The following is a 17,996-nucleotide window of genomic DNA, read 5'->3' as shown; positions in this document are numbered from 1 at the left end:
TAAAAACATAAATTAAAATACAATTATTAAGAAACATAAATTACTTAGGAATACACTTAACAGGAGACTTGCAAAATCTCTACACAAAAACTAAGCAACTTTACTGAGAGAAAATAAAGATAACCTAAAAAAAAAAAAAAAGATACACCTGCTAATAGATTGGAATATATTATAATGTTAGAAAGTTGTTTCATAAATTATTTTATTTGATGTGTTCCTCTTTTTACTCCATGTACTATGAGTGTTATCCTCCTCACCTATAGTTTCAACTACTACCACATTCTGAAAATTTCCATAACAAGACCTTTTACTAGACACTTTCTTCTGAGGTCCAGACTGTTTACTGCATGGCCTAATGGATCTCTTCATAGTTATTTCAAACATAGCTACGCCGAAATTGAAACCATCATCTACCCTTCTCTTCATTGCTTTCACCTCACACACCCTATTTTTGACAGATGTATTTAGTCTAATGTTTTTATTCCAAAGTACATGCCTTTAATCACTATTATTGGTCCCCGTTTCCACCCATTTTAAACATGTCACCAATTGAAGAGTGGCTCTAGGGCTAATGGCTACTTTTTCTCATCATCTTTAATCTTTTCCAACACACTGTGGAAAAACTTTACTTCTTCTTTGGCAAATCCTTTATTTTACTGCCTATTTTCTACTTTTAGTCTTCTCATTTATGAAATATCTCTATTAGGAAGTCCTACAAAATGGAAAAAAAATTCATTCATTTACTAAAATGGCATCCAGAAATGCATTTCCTTGCCCTGAATATATATGGTTTGAGGCATGATTGCTGTATCTTCTGTTTGCTTTAATACATTTATCTCAAAGGCACTGGATAATTTGTTTTCCTCAAGAGCCTTCCATCCTATTCTGACTTTACCTCACCTTTACTTTCCTTTTAAAAATATTGCAGAAAGAAGGCTATTGGTGGCTAATAAAATGCTTTGTTTTTAGCTTCAATGATGGGGAGTCAAGAGAAAATTGTGAAAGAAGAATTGCATAATTCTAAATAACAAAGCACAGACTACCCAAGTGCAAAAGAGAGGGACTTGAGATATGGTTTACAAATTATCTAACAGGAATTGTAAAATAGTTAGATTGGCTGGAAACATTTTCTAAAAATTAAGAAAAATATTAAATTCCACCACTATATTTGGAGGAGAAAAAACTTATTTAGAGTTTGAAGGAACAGAAGAGAATTTAAAAATATCAAAAGTGGATTGAAAAAAAGAACCCAATAGAAATTAGCATGTCTGCTATAACAGATAATTACCCACAATTTTTGAAATAATTGACTTTGCTATCTTTAAAATTACTGTTATATCCATTGTATTCCTTTACATTTAAAACAATTAAGAGAGCAAGTATTGGCAACACCTTTCCGTGTCTAAAATAGTCAAATCATTGCTAAATCTCTGTAATTATTTTTTTATGAGATTTGTTAGGAAGGATTGCCAAACTGTTGGACTATTTTACCTGCTTTACTGGAAAGAAGTAGATTTGAGTATATTCAAGTTGTATCTTGCAGTACTATTGCTAAAACTTATAACTGCCTTACTTTTATATTTTTAAACATTTCTTATTCATGTCACATTTATTTGTTAATCAATTTTTCCTAATTTAACATAATTATCTGTAATCTATATAGCCATCACCAGATATATGGAAGCACAGAAAAACAGCAAAATAAATGTGCTACTTCATGATGCAACTTTATGTACATTTGCTGGATAAATGCAAAGAATGCTTGCATGGAATGTGAAGCAGTGAAGTGGTTGAAAGCTGTATTGCTTCTGCAGAGAGATCAGGGTTTGAATTCTGCCCCTACCACTTATGAACTGTGTGTTCTCAATAAATTTAATGTATTGAGTAAGTTTAATGTAATGTGTGTTCTCAATAAATTTAATGTATTTGTAAAATGTGAATAATATTAGTATTTATCTTACCCATTGTCATGGAACTCTAAAGATAAATAACATCAACACACACACTCAAATACAGACAAACACACACACTTAGAAAGCATGATTACTATGATGGAAACTTTAGGTTGCTGTGAGGAATAAAATTTAAAAATCTAATTTAGATTGGCTGGTCAAGAAATTTTCTCTGAGGAGGTGACATTTATATGTCATTTACTCTGCGATTGCTATTATTGATGAAAGTTAGATCTAGTTAATCAGATGTCACAGTTGTTGACCTTAAACAAATAGACTGCCAGTTATTTCTCCAGCAAAAATGGGTTTATTTGGGATTGGCAAAGAATTGCAGTTTGGGGTTTGAAACCATGGCAAGCCACGTGCAAGTCCCATGCAACAAGGAGATAACTCTTTTAAAGAGGGGTAAAGGAGGTTGGGAAGGCTATAGTAAACAAAGAGTCCATTAGAGGAATTGAGGTTGGAAATACAGTGGCTTTTCATTGGCTGAGGTCTTGCCAGGTAAGAAGAAGAAATCTTTCATCTTCCTGTTGGGCTCTACTCTCGTTGTAGGGCATGAGAGCTCCCCTTTCTGGCCTCTCAACTCTATTTTAATTGAAATTTCTATTTATTACTTTTTACATAGTATATATTTCAAACGACTCTAAAATAAAAGAAATCAAAGAAATTTTGGTCAATTTCTTGAAATTAAAAAATGACTCAGAATAAGCTGCTTGTGATAGGAAATGAACTTCATTCTTCTATGGTTTCTCTTTCATAGGTCATGAGTAACTTCAAAACTCCCAAATACCGTTGTTATTTTTGTTGCTAATAATATTAAGATATTAATAATCAATTATATCTGGAAGACAATTCAGCAAAGTTGATTTATGTCAATATTATTTAGGATGAGTTGAGAAAGGAAGGAAGGGGGCAGGGTACAACTGTTAAAAGAATGACACGGCCATTGAGGATATGACAAAAACTAGTTAGAACCAACTAGGCCCAAGATAGTGGAAGATTCAACTTCCAGTAGACCTTGAGCCTCATTATATGCTCATTGTAATACGTTAGCATCTAAATGACACACCTACAGGTGCCAGGACAGTTCCAAGGCTGACCATAAAAGGCCAAAAGGCCAAAATCCAAAAGGATTTTCTAGACATCCCTGTCCCTTCCCCAAAATAGTTGGAATAATCTTCCCACTTGTAGCCTATGAAATTACTTAGCCCATAAAAACTAACCACCTCCACACCCCGGAGCCACTTTTGCCTTCTGAGCTGGACCGCATTCTGCCTATGGAATGTGTATCTCTCAAAATACACATTTTGCACTCTCTTTCACTTTACTATGGCTCCCTCTTGAATTCTTTACTGTGCAAAGCCAAGGACCCTCACTTGGCAGCCCGTCCTAGGAACTCGCCAGAGACCTGGGACATGACAATTCTCTCTTGCCCCTTTCTCCTGCAACAAAATCACCAAGTTTTAAACTTGACTGAAGGTCAGTTTCAGTCCACAAGTTTTTGAAACCAAAGCATGAGGTGAAGAAGCTAATACTATAGATCAATTTTTCTCTTGCCTTCCCAGCCACCTAGCTTCAATAACTTTAATAGTTTAGTTAAAGAAGAGGTTTGGAAGACAGAAGCAAAAGACTATTTTTTCACTCACTGGAAAAACTATTATTTAAATGGAGGAGCTAAGATTTATTGGATAATAAGAAATAACACCATATGGGTGTTATAGAGAGTGTACCTTCAGGGCAGACACTGGGAGATTGAAACATTCTTAGGATAAACCTGCGGTAAAAAGTATCTGCCTGAAAATTCATAACACATTAATTCAAATTAAGAGAATCAGAAAATTTGTTTAAAAATTATAAAATGCAGGAAAATGAACAACCAACAGCAAAGAGGGCCGATTTAATTCATCATATCATCCAATTTTTGTAAATTTTTTAACATACAAATAATTATATGAACTAACTTGTAAACATACTGTTTTATATTTGAAATACATAAGTAAAACATTTACTATAGCATTGAACTGGTTTGAGGCTGAGTTGAAAATAAAATTACCCTCTGTCCACATATTTTCCAGTGATCTCGAGTACAAAATCTATCATGTGTTTGTTGTATAGTCCTCCCTTCAGCCAGATTATCTCTCTCAAGTGCCATGAGACTGAGGGAAATCTCTTGCCTTTTAGACTCTGCCTTCCAGACTCTTGTATTGCTCAAGCTCTCAGAAAACTTCCCATGGGGTAAAATAGCCACGTGCTTGGGTGTACTCTTGATTTCAACCTATCATAATAGTTTCCTCATGAAGAGCTCTTCTGTGCTAAAGATTTGCAAGCTGTTACCACTGGGGGAAACTGAGTAAAGGATGCAAGGGATCTCTCTGCATTACTTGTTACAACTATATATAAACTTACAATGATCTCATAGTAAAAAGTTTAATTTGAAAAAAAGCATGAATAATATGCAGATAAGAAATTTTAAAATAAAAAGCAAGGTTAATTTTATATGTGTTATATAAATATATATCACATATAAATGATTATATATGTATCCAAAAATTACACTTAAAGTTTTCTCTTACTAAGCTAATGACTTAAATAAACATTATACATTTCTTTTAGTTGGGCCACTATCCCTGTGCACAGTTCATTGAAAGGGACTAGAGCTTAATATTAAAATAAATCAGAGAATATATGAATGAATTTGGAGCTTATATATAGGTAAATATTGTGTAAAAATTCAATAAATCACCTTTGCATTATTTACCTCTTTTTTAAATTTAACAAACTTTTAAAATTACAATGACTACAATCAATTTTCATTGAGATATTATAATAAAAACACATAAAGTCACACTACTGGGAGGTTAGAAACTCAAATTGCTAACACATCATCTGTATGCTTACTAACAATATATTGCATGTGGCGCCTATAGTGTGAACACAGACATCATGGCAATCTAGGCAAGACACTTAAAAAAAATACATCTAACCCTAGCTATGGCAGGCCCAGGTTGAACTGACATATTAACCGCTTGTCTTCCATAGTCCCCCCACTTACTTGTCCTTGTGACTATTAGCCCCTTAACTCCTTCCCAGTGAAACCTGAGCCTCTTCCACTAGATAACTAAAATCCATGCCATCCCCTGATGACACAGAGTGGTCCAGGATCTTCTGCCTAAGCCATTTCCTCTTTCTACTAACTTCATTTCTTTGATGGTTTGAATGTCCTCTAATTTGCTTGTGTGCTTCAAAAATGTGGCTTTCAAAATTGAACAAAATAATCCAATTGATGAGACCAGTACAATGTACTGTTAAATTATGATTATTTGAAATCTGGATGCCTGTCTTGTATTTGTATTTTCAAAGCCCTGATGCTGGGATACAATTCTCCATGGCTCTCACATTTCTGCACGGCTTGCAAGCAAAGGCACTAACTGTCCTTTTTGTCCAGATTACTTTTTCAAAGATGTTTGTATAGCAAATAGCTGTGGGAGATATTATACCTGCTTCACAGGCAGGACAGGTTTGTTTACTGTTCAGTGTAATAAAAATAATGTTTCCCTCTGTGGCAAAGAGCAAGTTTGCTTACTGTGCATTACAAACCTGGTTTCTCTCCCAAAATGGAACCCATTTCATATGCACCTGTCACCTACCCCTCTTTACCTCACCCTGTGGGAACTGGACCTCAGGGAACTTACAAAAAATGATATTCCTGTCATTGCTTATTAATGAGTAATAAACTACTCTTTCTCTCTGACCTAGGAATCTCTTGTCTTCTGTCAGAGTTCATGAAACTATGGCAAGTTAACTTGTTGCTTGCAAATAGGTTACAATATTAGAAAGTTCTTTTTGTATTATTTTTGACACTCTGTTAACTCTATACATAGTCTCATTCTAAGTTTCTTAGTTATTTTTGTAAATTTCTATGTGAATAACTATGTGGTGAAGGTTCTTTCCATCTTAAGTGTTGCTCACTGATTATTTTAACACCTGTTAACCTGCTTCTATAAAATCTCATCTTGTTGATTTTAGCCTGTAGTTTCATTCTGTACACTCAGAAAGTTTTTTTTTTCACTTATATATACTTATTGCCTCTCAGATTTCTGGCTGACAAATATGAAATCTATATTTATGCCATTGGCAAAAAGAATTGAGACATGACTGCAGAGAAGTTGCTCTAAGGCATGTTAATCAAGAACTTTCTCAGGGATAACAAATAAATAAATTGATAATCTTCAGATGTGGCTGTGAACCAGCAACAAATCCCTCACACAGTATCATCATCAACATTTTTTGGTCATCTTTTCTGTAAATATGTCATGTAAAACATTTTTACTTGAAGTTTATATGTATCTAAACTGAAGTTAAGATACAATATTTCTAATTTATTCCCTTCACTTAGAAGTTCAATAAACCTATTTTAAAAGAAAAAATGAGGTTACTTTGAAATGCTTTGGGACTTCCCTGGTGGCACAGTGGTTAAGAATCCACCTGCCAATGCAGGGGACACAGGTTTGATCCCTGGTCCAGGAAGATCCCACATGCCACGGAGCAACTAAGTCCATGTGCCACAACTACTGAGCCTGTGCTCTAGAGCCCGCGAGCCACAACTACTGAGCCCACATGCTGCAACTACTGAAGCCCACGCACCTTGAACCCATGCTCTGCCACAAGAGAAGCCACCGCAATGAGAAGCCCACGCAATGCAACAAAGAGTAGCCCCCACTCACTGCAAGTAGAGAAAGCCCACACGCAGCAATGAAGACCCAATGCAGACAAAAGTAAATAAATAAATAAATAAATACTAAATAAACAAACAAATAAATAAGAAATACTTTGTCCTTATTGAACTCCTTTTGGTCTCAATGTTCACATTGTTTAATGCTAAATGAAAACAAAATATTTGTTAGAACACTTTTGTACAGTTTTTACAAACCACAATTTTCTCTTTTAAGGAAAGAAAATAAGTATATGCCTGTATTATCCTGGCTCTTTTCCTTTTCTCTATGATTTCACAAATAGCGGAATGGTAATTTTCTCTAGAAACGCTGAGATTCGTCTTACTGAGATTAAAAGTGACTAAATTAACTAAATATTTTCCTCTCTCACTGGATATCCCATTATGTGGGTCTATAATTTCTTCTTTTTCTTTGTCAGCTTTATTGCGATAAAATTGATATATAACATTGTGTAAGTTTAAGGTGTAAAATGTGATAATTTGATATGCATATATATATTATGAAATGGCTACCACAGTAAGGTTAGTTAACACATCCATAACCTCACAAAATTACCATTTTTTTCTGGTTTTTTTTTTCTTTTTTGTATATTTTTGGTGATGAGTACATTTAGGATCAAGCCTTTTAGGAACTTTCAAGTATATACTATAGTAGTGTTAACTCTAGTCACTATGATATACATCAGGTCCCCAGAATTTATTCACCTATAACTGGAATATTGTATGCTCTGACTAACCTCTTCCCACTTCCCCAACCCCCAGACCCTGACAACCACTGTTTAGATTCCACATATAAGTAAAATCATACAGTATTTTTATTTCTCTATGTGACTTATTTCACTTAGAGGAATGCCTTCAAGGTCCATCCACATTGCCACAAATGAGAGTATTTACTTCTGTTTTATGGATGGATAATATTCCATTGTGCATATATGACACATTTTCTTTATGCACTTATCTGCCATATATTGGCTTTTGTGAATAATGCTGCAATGACATGGAGCTGCAGATACTCTATTAAAGATAGTGATTTCATTTCCTTTGGATATATACTCAGAAGTGGGATTCCTGGACCATATGATAGCTTTAAAAAAATTTTTGAGGAACCTCCATACTGTTTTCTACAGTGACTGAACAAATTTACATTCCGACCAATAGGCACAAGGGTTCACTTTTCTCCACATCTTTACCAACAATTGTTATCTATTTGTTTGATAATGGCCATTCTAACAGAGATGAGATGATATCTCTTTGTGGTTTTGATTTGCATTCCCCTGAGGATTCATGATGCTGAGTATCTTTTCATGTATCTGTTGGCCATTTGTATGTCTTCTTTGGAAAAGTGTCTATTTAGATTCTCTGCCCATTTTAAAATCAGATTGTTTGGGTTCTTTGTTTTTGTTTTTGTTTTTGTTTTTTTGCTATTGAGGTGTGTGAGTTCCATGTATATTTTGGGAATTAACCCCTTATCAGATATATGGCTTGCAAATATATTTTCCCATTCTGTAGGTTGCCTTTCTATTTTATTGTTTCTTTTGTTGTGCAGAATCTGTTTAGTTTAATGTAGTTCTGCTAATTTATTTTTGCTTTTGCTGCTTATGCTTTTGATGTCATATCCAAACTATCATTGCCAAAACCAATGTCAAGAAGCTTTTTCCCTCTTTCTTCTAGTTTCATGTCTTATGCTTATGTCTTTAATTCATCTGGAGTTATTTTTTGTGAGTGGGATGAGATAGGGGTCCAATTTCATTCTTTTGCACATGAATATCCAAGTCTCACAGCACACCTCAGTATTCCTTTTAATCATCCAATCTTGGATTTATTTTGCTCCAATAATGATCTGAAATTTCTCTGCTGGACTCCTTGACTTTCACAAAGTACCTCTTGTCCATGGGTGATTGTCTAAATCAGTGTTCTTTGAAGGGAAGACAGTAGAAAACTCTTATTTCAACATGTTGATATTGCACTGCAATTCCTCCTTTAAATTATTTATCTTTAAAAATCTGAAGATCATTCTTCTTGTTGAAGTAGATGAAAGCCAAGTAGGATTTGGTACTCTTTGGCATTCATTAAAAATATGCCATCCTCTCCCAGTAATGAGATTTCTTGCTTTCTTTTTACTTTGGACATAAATTTAAAATACTGAGTGCAAAAATTTTCACAGCCTACATTATTTTATTTTCTTTAGCCTTATTAACCTTCTCTTATAGACCTTTGTATTTGTTGAAAATGTTTCCATCTTCCAATCATTTGTAATCTTGTTTGGAAGTTGACTATCAGAGTTCTTTTAATATCCATTCTGATTTCATCATATACATACTTATTTTTCCTGCTCTTTAGCTTTATTCATAATTATACTCTAAGAATTTCTCTTTGAGCTCTCCCATATTCCCAGTTTACATATAAACTATAGTTTATTGTACTGTTCATTATCATAAAAACATACCTAATTTTTTACAAACTCTGTTGTTTTTGCATGATTGAAAAAATGTATACATAATGAAAAATTCCACATTTCTGTTTTTTCACTTTTGGAACTTGAAATTATGTGCTGTTTATAAGCAAATGAACATGTTTTATTGGTCAGAATGATAAATAGTGTTATTGAAAGAGACTGAGCTTAGATTCCAGAAATTCTGTTAAAAATCACTGGGTAGCAAGTATGTATAAGGTACCCAGTTCCTTTTCTGATACATAGTAAATGTCCAACAAATACTGGTTTTCTACCTCTCAGAGTCTTAGTTTCCTTATTTATAAAATAATAATGATCTTATATATTTTTATAAATAATAATGTATCTGAAAGACTCTATGAAATGAAAAGAACAAAAAGATATCTCAGATTATTGTTTTTCATAACATCCAGAGGAAAAAAGTGTACACAATTGAAGTAATAATTTGTCAAATATATTAGTTTTTACAGACTGAGGCTTCCAGGAATGAATTGCAGAATTCAAGCCTCCTATCTGCAACAGTGATGGTAACGATGATTATCCTAATGATAGCAGCTCTCACTTATTAACCATCATGTGCCAGATATTTTGGCGAGTGATTAGATTGTAGCAACACATTTAAATCTCAAAACAACTCAATGAAATAAGTACAGTTAATATTTTTATTTTCCAATTAAGAAAACTGTGTTATAGGACAATGGGATACATTTGCCCTGGTCATATAACTAGCAAGTGGTTGATCTGGGTTTTGAAATAAAAAGTCTGACACCAGAACACCTGCTCTCAAGCACATAATTGTTACCACTCTATTTTGTCTCTTAGTCAGTTATAGGAAGCATAAGTTCTGCTCTTTCTAGACTACAGCAATATTTACTCCTCCTGTCCTCTGTTTTTATCCTAACTTTCTAGTAAAATCAGGTTCAAGGATTTCTTTTCAGGCAAATTATCTCTTCCACAGGCTAGCTCCTATTTCATATTATAAAGTATATAATTTAATGTATAATGTACCATATAATATAGTATAAATGAAATATAATTATGTATTAGTAATCTGTTGCTGTGACAAATTACCCTAACATTCAGTATCTTAAAACAACAAACATTCACTGTGTCATAGTTTTTGTGTCTCATGAATTGGGGATGCCTCCAGCTCAGAGTCTCTCACAAGGCTGCAATCAAAGTATCAGCTGGGGCTGCAGTCATCTCAAGGCTGGCTGGGGGAGAATTTACTCCCAAGCTCACTCCTGTGGAAGACTTCAGGTCCTTGCTGAATTTTATATTAATTTTACTCCAAAAAATTTACTTTAATGCCTTTTTTGATTATTCTAATAACCTTTGATAAACCTCATTAGGTGAACTTAATGGAATAACTACTTATTGGAATATGACATGTATTAAAAATGTATTTAATTATGTAAAAACAAGTCTGGCATCAAGGTATGTACAGTCAAAGAAAATAAGTAAAACAGGTGCATCAAGGTATGTACAGTCAAAGAAAATAAGTAAAACAGGTGCACAGATAATTATAATATAAAGCTGACTTTAAGAAATATCATAAAAGATGTATACCTGAAATAAAACAGAAGTTCAAAGAGATTATTTCCCTTTTAAGGGGAATGAGAAAAGGTATGTGAATGGTCTGTAATAGACAGATATTGATCAGGATGTTATAAGTATTTGGAAGAAAATTGGATATATCTGCCAAAACATTATCCATTTTCTTCTGTTCCTCTATTACTCCGGTTTTCCTCCTCCTCACTCTTCTTTAGATTTCAACATCCAATTTGCAATGTTAATGATGCAGTGTTTCTAATAGTAAATCAATGATTTTTCTGGGCTTAGAATGTTTAGTGAAACAGCAGACTGACTTCATTCAACTCTAATATATCCTCATTATCAATATAAAAGTGTACCTCCATTTTTAAAAAGCATGCCCATTGTCATTTAAAATTTGCACTTTAATAAGTGGGTTTTTGCAATTGAGATTGTTAATAAACTAAAAATTGAAAATCTCTATCTTCACTTAGAGCATTACAAATTCTTTCTTTATTATATAGCTTTAATTTTATTGTATGGTATTGTAATTATGTGACTATAAATGTTTAAGGGGGGACCTTCAAGATGGCAGAGGAGTAAGATGTGGAGATCACCTTCCTCCCCACAAATACATCAAAAATACATCTACATGTGGAACAACTCCTACAGAACTCCTACTGAATGCTGGCAGAAGACCTCAGACTTCCCAAAAGGCAAGAAACTCCCCACGTACCTGAGTAGGGCAAAAGAAAAAAGAAAATACAGAGACAAAAGAATAGGGATGGGACCTGTACCTCTGGGAGGGAGCTGTGAAGGAGGAAAAGTTTCTACACACTAGGAAACCCCTTCACTGGTGGAGATAAGGGGATGGGTGAGGGTGAAGCCTTGGGACCACAGAGGAAAGCGCAGCAACAGGGGTGCAGAGGGCAAAGCGGAGAGATTCCCACCCAGAGGATAGGTGCCCACCAGCACTCACCAGCCTGAGACCCTTGTCTGCTCACCCGCCAGAGCGGGTGGGGGCTGGGAGGTGAGGCTCGAGCTTTGGAGGTCAGACCCCAGGGAGAGGACGGAGGTTGGCTGCGTGAAGACAGCCTGAAGGGGGCTAGTGCGCCACAACTAGCCAGGAGGGAGTCAGGGAGAAAGCCTGGAACTGCCTAAGAGGCGAGATACCATTTTTTTGGGGTGCGCGAGGAGAGTTGATTCCTTCCCTGTGTGCCCACAGAAGGCAGAGCACTGCCTAAGCGAGCTCCAGAGACAGGCGCAAGCCACGGCTATCAGCTCAGACACCAGAGACGGGCATGAATCGCTAATGCTGCTGCTGCTGCTGCCACCAAGAATCCTGTGTGCAAGCACAGGTCAATACGCACACCCCTCCCTGGGAGCCTGTGCAGCAAGCCACTGCCAAGGTCCCGAGATACAGGAACAACTTCCCAGGGAGAACACACAGCATGCCACAGGCTGTTGCAATGTCACACAGGTCTCTGGCGTCGCAGGCTTGCCCCGCTTTCCGTCCCTCTCCTCCTCCCGGCCTGAGAAAGCAAGAGACCCTAATCAGCCACTGCTTTAACCCCTTCCTGTCTAGGCAAGGAACAGATGCCTTAGGGGGGCCTACACACAGAGGCAGGGCCAAAACCAAAGCTGAACCCCAGGAGCTGTGCAAAGAAGAGAAAGGAAAACATCTCTGTGCAGCCTCAGGACCAGCAGATTAAATCCCCAAAATCAACTTGATGAAGACTGCATCTGTGGAATACCTAAATAGACAATGAAATATCCCAAAATTGAGGTGGTGGACTTTGAGAGCAACTGTAGACTTGAGGTTTGCTGTCTGCTACTGATTTGATTCTGATTTTTATATTTATCTTAGCTTAGTTTTTAGTGCATGTTATCATTGGTGGATATGTTTATTGGTTTGGATGCTCTCTTCTTTTGTTTTACTTTTTAATTTTATTTATTTATTTTATTATATTATTTTTAAAATTTATTATTTATTTTATTTTTTTATTTTATTTTATTTTCCTTCCTTTTTTTTCTTCCTATTCTTCTGGGCCGTGTGACTGACAGGGTCTTGGTGCTCCTGCTGGGTGTCAGGCCTGAGCCTCTGAGGTGGGAGAGCAGAGTCCAGGACATTGGACCACCAGAGACCTCCCAGCCCCATGTAATATCAATCAGTGAGACCTCTCCCAGAGATCTCCATCTCAATGTTAAGACCCAGCTCCACCCAACGGCCAGCAAGCTCCAGTGCTGGATGCCCCATGCCAAACAACTAACAAGACAGGAACACAACCCCACTAATTAGCAGAGAGACTGCCAAAAATCATAATAAGTTCACAGATACCCCAAAACACACCACCAGATGCAGGACTGACCACCCAAAACACAAGATCCAGTCCCACCCACCAGAATACAGGCACCAGTCCCCTCCAACAGGAAGCTTACACTAGCCACTGAACCAACCTTACCCACTGGGGGTAGACACCAAAAACAATGGGAACTACAAACCTGCAGCCTGCTAAAAGTAGACCCCAAACACAGAGAGTTAAACAAAATGAGAAGACAGAGAAATATACAGCAGATAAAAAGCAAGGTAAAAACCCACCAAACCATACAAATGAAGAGGAAGTAGGCAGTCTACCTAAAAAGGAATTCAGAATAATGATAGTAAAGATGATCCAAAATCTTGGAAATAGAATGTAGAAAATACAAGAAACGTTTAACAAGGGCCTACAAGAACTAAAGAGCAAACAAACAATGATGAATAACACAATAAATGAAATTAAAAATTCACTAGAAGGAATCAAGAGCAGAATAACTGAGGCAGGAGAACAGATAAGTGACCTGGAAGATAAAATAGTGGAAATAACTGCTGCAGAGCAGAATAAAGAAAAAAGAAAAAAAGAATTGAGGGTGGTCTCAGAGACTTCTGGGACAACATTAAACGCACCAACATTTGAATTATAGGGCTCCCAGAAGAAGAGGAGAAAAAGAAAGGGTCTGAGAAAACATTTGAAGAGATTATAGTTGAAAACTTCCCTAACATGAGAAAGGAAATAGTCAATCAAGTCCAGGAAGTGCAGAGAGCCCATACAGGAAAAACACACCAAGACACATATTAATCAAACTTTCAAAAATTAAATACAAAGACAAAATGCTAAAAGCAACAAGGCTAAAGCCACAAATAACATACAAGGGAATCCCCAAAAGGTTAACAACTGAACTTTCAGCAGAAATTCTGCAAGCCAGAAGGGAGTGGCAGGACATATTTAAAGTGGAGAAAGGGAAAAAACTACAACAAAATTACTCTACCCAGAAAGGATCTCATTCAGATTCAACAGAGAAATTAAAATCTTTACACACAAGCAAATGCTAAGAGAATTCAGCACCACCAAATTAGCTCTACAACAAATGCTAAAGGAACTTCTCTAGGCAGGAAACACAAGAGAAGGAAAAGACCTACAATAACAAACCCAAAACAGTTAAGAAGATGGTAATAGGAACATACATATCGATAACCATCTTAAATGTAAATGGATTAAATGCTCCCACCAAGAGACATAGACTGGCCGAATGGATACAAAAACAAGATCCATATATATGCTGTCTACAAGAGACCCACTTCAGACTGAGGGACACATACAGACTGAAAGTGAGGGCATGGGAAAAGGTATTCCATGCCAATGGAAATCAAAAGAAAGCTGGAGTGGCAATACTCATATCAGATAAAATACACTTTAAAATAAAGACTATTACAAGAGTAAAAGAAGGACACTGCATAAAGGTCAAGGGATTAATCCGAAAAGAAGATATAACAATTGAAAATATTTATGCACCAAATATAGGAGCAACTCAATACATAAGGCAAATGCTAACAGCCTTAAGAAGGGAAATCGACAGTAACACAATAACAGTAGGGGACTTTAAAACCACACTTTCACCAATGGACAGATCATCCAAAATGAAAATAAATAAGGAAACACAAGCTTTAAATGACATGTTAGAAAAGACGGACTTAATTGATATTTATAGGACAGTCCATCCAAACACAGCAGCATACACTTTCTTCTCAACTGCTCATGGAACATTTTGCAGGATGGATCATATCTTGCGTCACAAACCAAGCCTTGGTAAACTTAAGAAAATTGAAATTGTATCAAGCATCTTTTCTCACCACAACGCTATGAGATTAGATATCAATTACAGGAAAAACTGTAAAAAATACAAATACATGGAGGCTAAACAGTATGCTACTAAATAACCAAGAGCTCACTGAAGAAATCAAAGAGGAAATCAAAAAATACCTAGAATCAAATGGCAATGAAAACACGATGACCCAAAACCTATGGGATGCAGCGAAAGCAGTTCTAACAGGGAAGTTTATAGCAGTAAAATCCTACCTCAGGAAACAAGAAAAATCTCAAATAAACAACCTAAACTTACACCTGAAGCAATTAGAGGCAGAAGAACAAAAAGAACCCGAAGTTAGCTGAAGGAAAGAAATCACAAATATCAGATCAGAAATAAATGAAAAAGAAATGAAGGAAATGATAGCAAAGATCAATAAAACTAAAAGCTGGTTCTTTGAGAAGATAAATAAAATTAATAAGCCATTAGCCAGACTCATCAAGAAAAAAAAGGGAGAAGACTCAAATCAATAGAATTAGAAATGAAGAAGGAGAAGTAACAACTGACACCGCAGAAATACAAAGGATCATGAGAGATTACTACAAGCAACTATATGCCAATAAAATGGACAACCTGGAAAAATGGACAAATTCTTAGAAATGCACAACCTTCCGAGACTGAACCAGGAAGAAATAGAAAATATGAACAGACCAATCACAAGCACTGAAATTGAAAAAGTGATTAAAAATCTTCCAACAAACAAAAGCCCAGGACCAGATGGCTTCACAGGCGAATCCTATCAAACATTTAGAGAAGAGCAAACACCTATCCTTCTCAAACTCTTCCAAAATAAAGCAGAGGGAGGAACATTCCCAACCTCATTCTATGAGGCCACCATCACTCTGATACCAAAACCAGACAAAGATGTCACAAAGAAAGAAAACTACAGGCCAGTATCACTGATGAACACAGATGCAAAAATCCTCAACAAAATACTAGGAAACAGAATCCAGCAGCACATTAAAAGGATCATACACCGTGATCAAGTGGGGTTTATCCCAGGAATGCAAGGATTCTTCAATATACGCAAATCAATCAATGGGATACACCATAAAAACAAATTGAAGAATAACAACCATATGATCATCTCAATTGATGCAGAAAAAGCTTTCAACAAAATTCAACACTGATTTATGATAAAAACTCTCCTGAATGTAGGCATAGAGGGAACTTACCTCAAAATAATAAAGGCCACATATGACAAGCCCACAGCCAACACTGGTCTCTATGGTGAAACCCTGAAACCATTTCCACTAAGATCAGGAACAAGAAAAGGTTGCTCACTCTCACCACTATTATTCAACATAATTTTGGAAGTTTTAGCCATCGCAATCAGAGAAGACAAAGAAATAAAAGAAATCCAAATCACAAAAGAAAAAGTAAAACTGTCATTGTTTGCAGATGACATGATACTATACCGAGAGAATCCTAAAGATGCTACCAGAAAAGTATTAGAGCTAATCAATGAATTTGGTAAAGTAGAAGGATACAAAATTAATGCACAGAAATCTGTGGCATTCCTATACCCTAATGGTGAAAAATCTGAAAGAGAAATTAAGGAAACACTCCCATTTACCACTGCAACAAAAGGAATAAAATGCCTAGGAATAAACCTACCTAAGGAGGTAAAAAACCTGTACTCAGAAAACTATAAGACACAGATGGAAGAAACTAAAGATCATATAAACAGATGGCGAGATATACCATGTTCCCATGTTCTTGGATTGGAAGAATCAATATTGTGGAAATGACTATATTCCCCAAAGCAATCTACAGATTCAGTGCAATCCCTATCAAATTACCAATGGCATTTTTCACAGAACTAGATTAAAAAATTTCACAATTTGTATGGAAACACAAAAGACCCTGAATAGTCAAAGCAGTCTTGAGAAAGAAAAATAGAGCTGGAGGAGTCAGGCTCCCAGACTTCAGACTATACTACAAAGCTACAGTAATCAAGACAGTATGGTACTGGCACAAAAACAGAAACATAGATCAATGGAACAGGATAGAAAGCCCAGAGAGAAAACCACACCCATATGGTCACCTTATCTTCAATAAAGAAGGCAAGAATATACAATGGAGAAAAGACAGCCTCTTCAATAAGTGGTGCTGGGAAAACTGGACAGCTACATGTAAAAGAATGAAATTAGAACACTTCCTAACACCACACACAAAAAATAAACTCACAATGGATTAAAGACCTAAATGGAAGACCAGACTCTATGAAACTCTTAGAGGAAAACATAGGCAGAACAGTCTGTGACATAAATCACAGCAAGATCCCTTTTGACCCACCTCCTAGAGAAATGGAAATAAAAACAAAAATAAACAAATGGGATCCAATGAAACTTAAAAGCTTTTGCACAACAAAGGAAACCATAACCAGACAAGAAGACAACCCTCAGAATGAGAGAAAATATTTGCAAACAGAGCAACTGACAAAGGATTAATCTCCAAAATATACAAGCAGCTCATGCAGCTCAATATCAAAAAAACAACACAATCCAAATATGCGCTGAAGACCTAAAAAGACATTTCTCCGAAGAAGATATAGAGATTGCCAACAAACACATGAAAGGATGCTCAACATCACTAATCTTTAGAGAAATGAAAATCAAAACCACAATGAGGTATCACCTCACACCGGTCAGAATGGCCAACATCAAAAAATCTACAAACAATAAATGCTGGAGAGGGTATAGAGAAAAGGGAACCCTCTTGCACTGTTGGTGGGAATGTAAAGTAATACAGCCACTATGGAGAACAGTATGGAGGTTCCTTAGAAAACTAAAAATAGAACTACCATATGACCCAGCAATACCACTACTGGACATACACTCTGAGAAAACCATAATGCAAAAAGAGACATGTACCCCAATGTTCACTGCAGCACTGTTTACAATGGCCAGGACATGGAAGCAACCTAAATGTTCATCGACAGATGAATGGATAAAGAAGATATGGCACATATATACAATGGAATATTACTCAGCCATAAAAAGAAACAAAATTGAGTTATTTGTAGTGAGGTGGATGGACCTAGAGTCTGTCATACAGAGTGAAGTAAGTCAGAAAGAGAAAAAAAAATACCATATGCTAACACATATATATGGAGTCTAAAAAAAAAAAAAAAAAGGTTCTG

At 35.9% G+C, this 17,996-nt stretch overlaps 2 long non-coding RNA genes across 3 annotated transcripts in view; one reads left to right on the top strand and one right to left on the bottom strand.

Annotated features, from left to right (window-relative positions):
- LOC309611876 overlaps window positions 1-17,996 on the bottom strand; it is a 224,813-nt gene that overhangs the window by 151,087 nt on the left and 55,730 nt on the right. The gene's annotated exons all lie outside the window — the stretch shown is intronic.
- LOC309611884 lies at window positions 8,754-14,503 on the top strand. Its single transcript, XR_014234813.1, has 2 exons — window positions 8,754-10,605; window positions 10,648-14,503. It is a non-coding gene; the product is annotated as an uncharacterized lncRNA (long non-coding RNA).

Source organism: Balaenoptera borealis (assembly GCF_965194805.1).
Source record: "Balaenoptera borealis genome assembly, chromosome: 15".
In the NCBI taxonomy this organism is placed as follows: Eukaryota; Metazoa; Chordata; class Mammalia; order Artiodactyla; family Balaenopteridae; genus Balaenoptera; species Balaenoptera borealis.
Note: the sequence above shows the minus strand (reverse complement) of the source record. Positions and strands in the feature narration are given on the sequence as shown.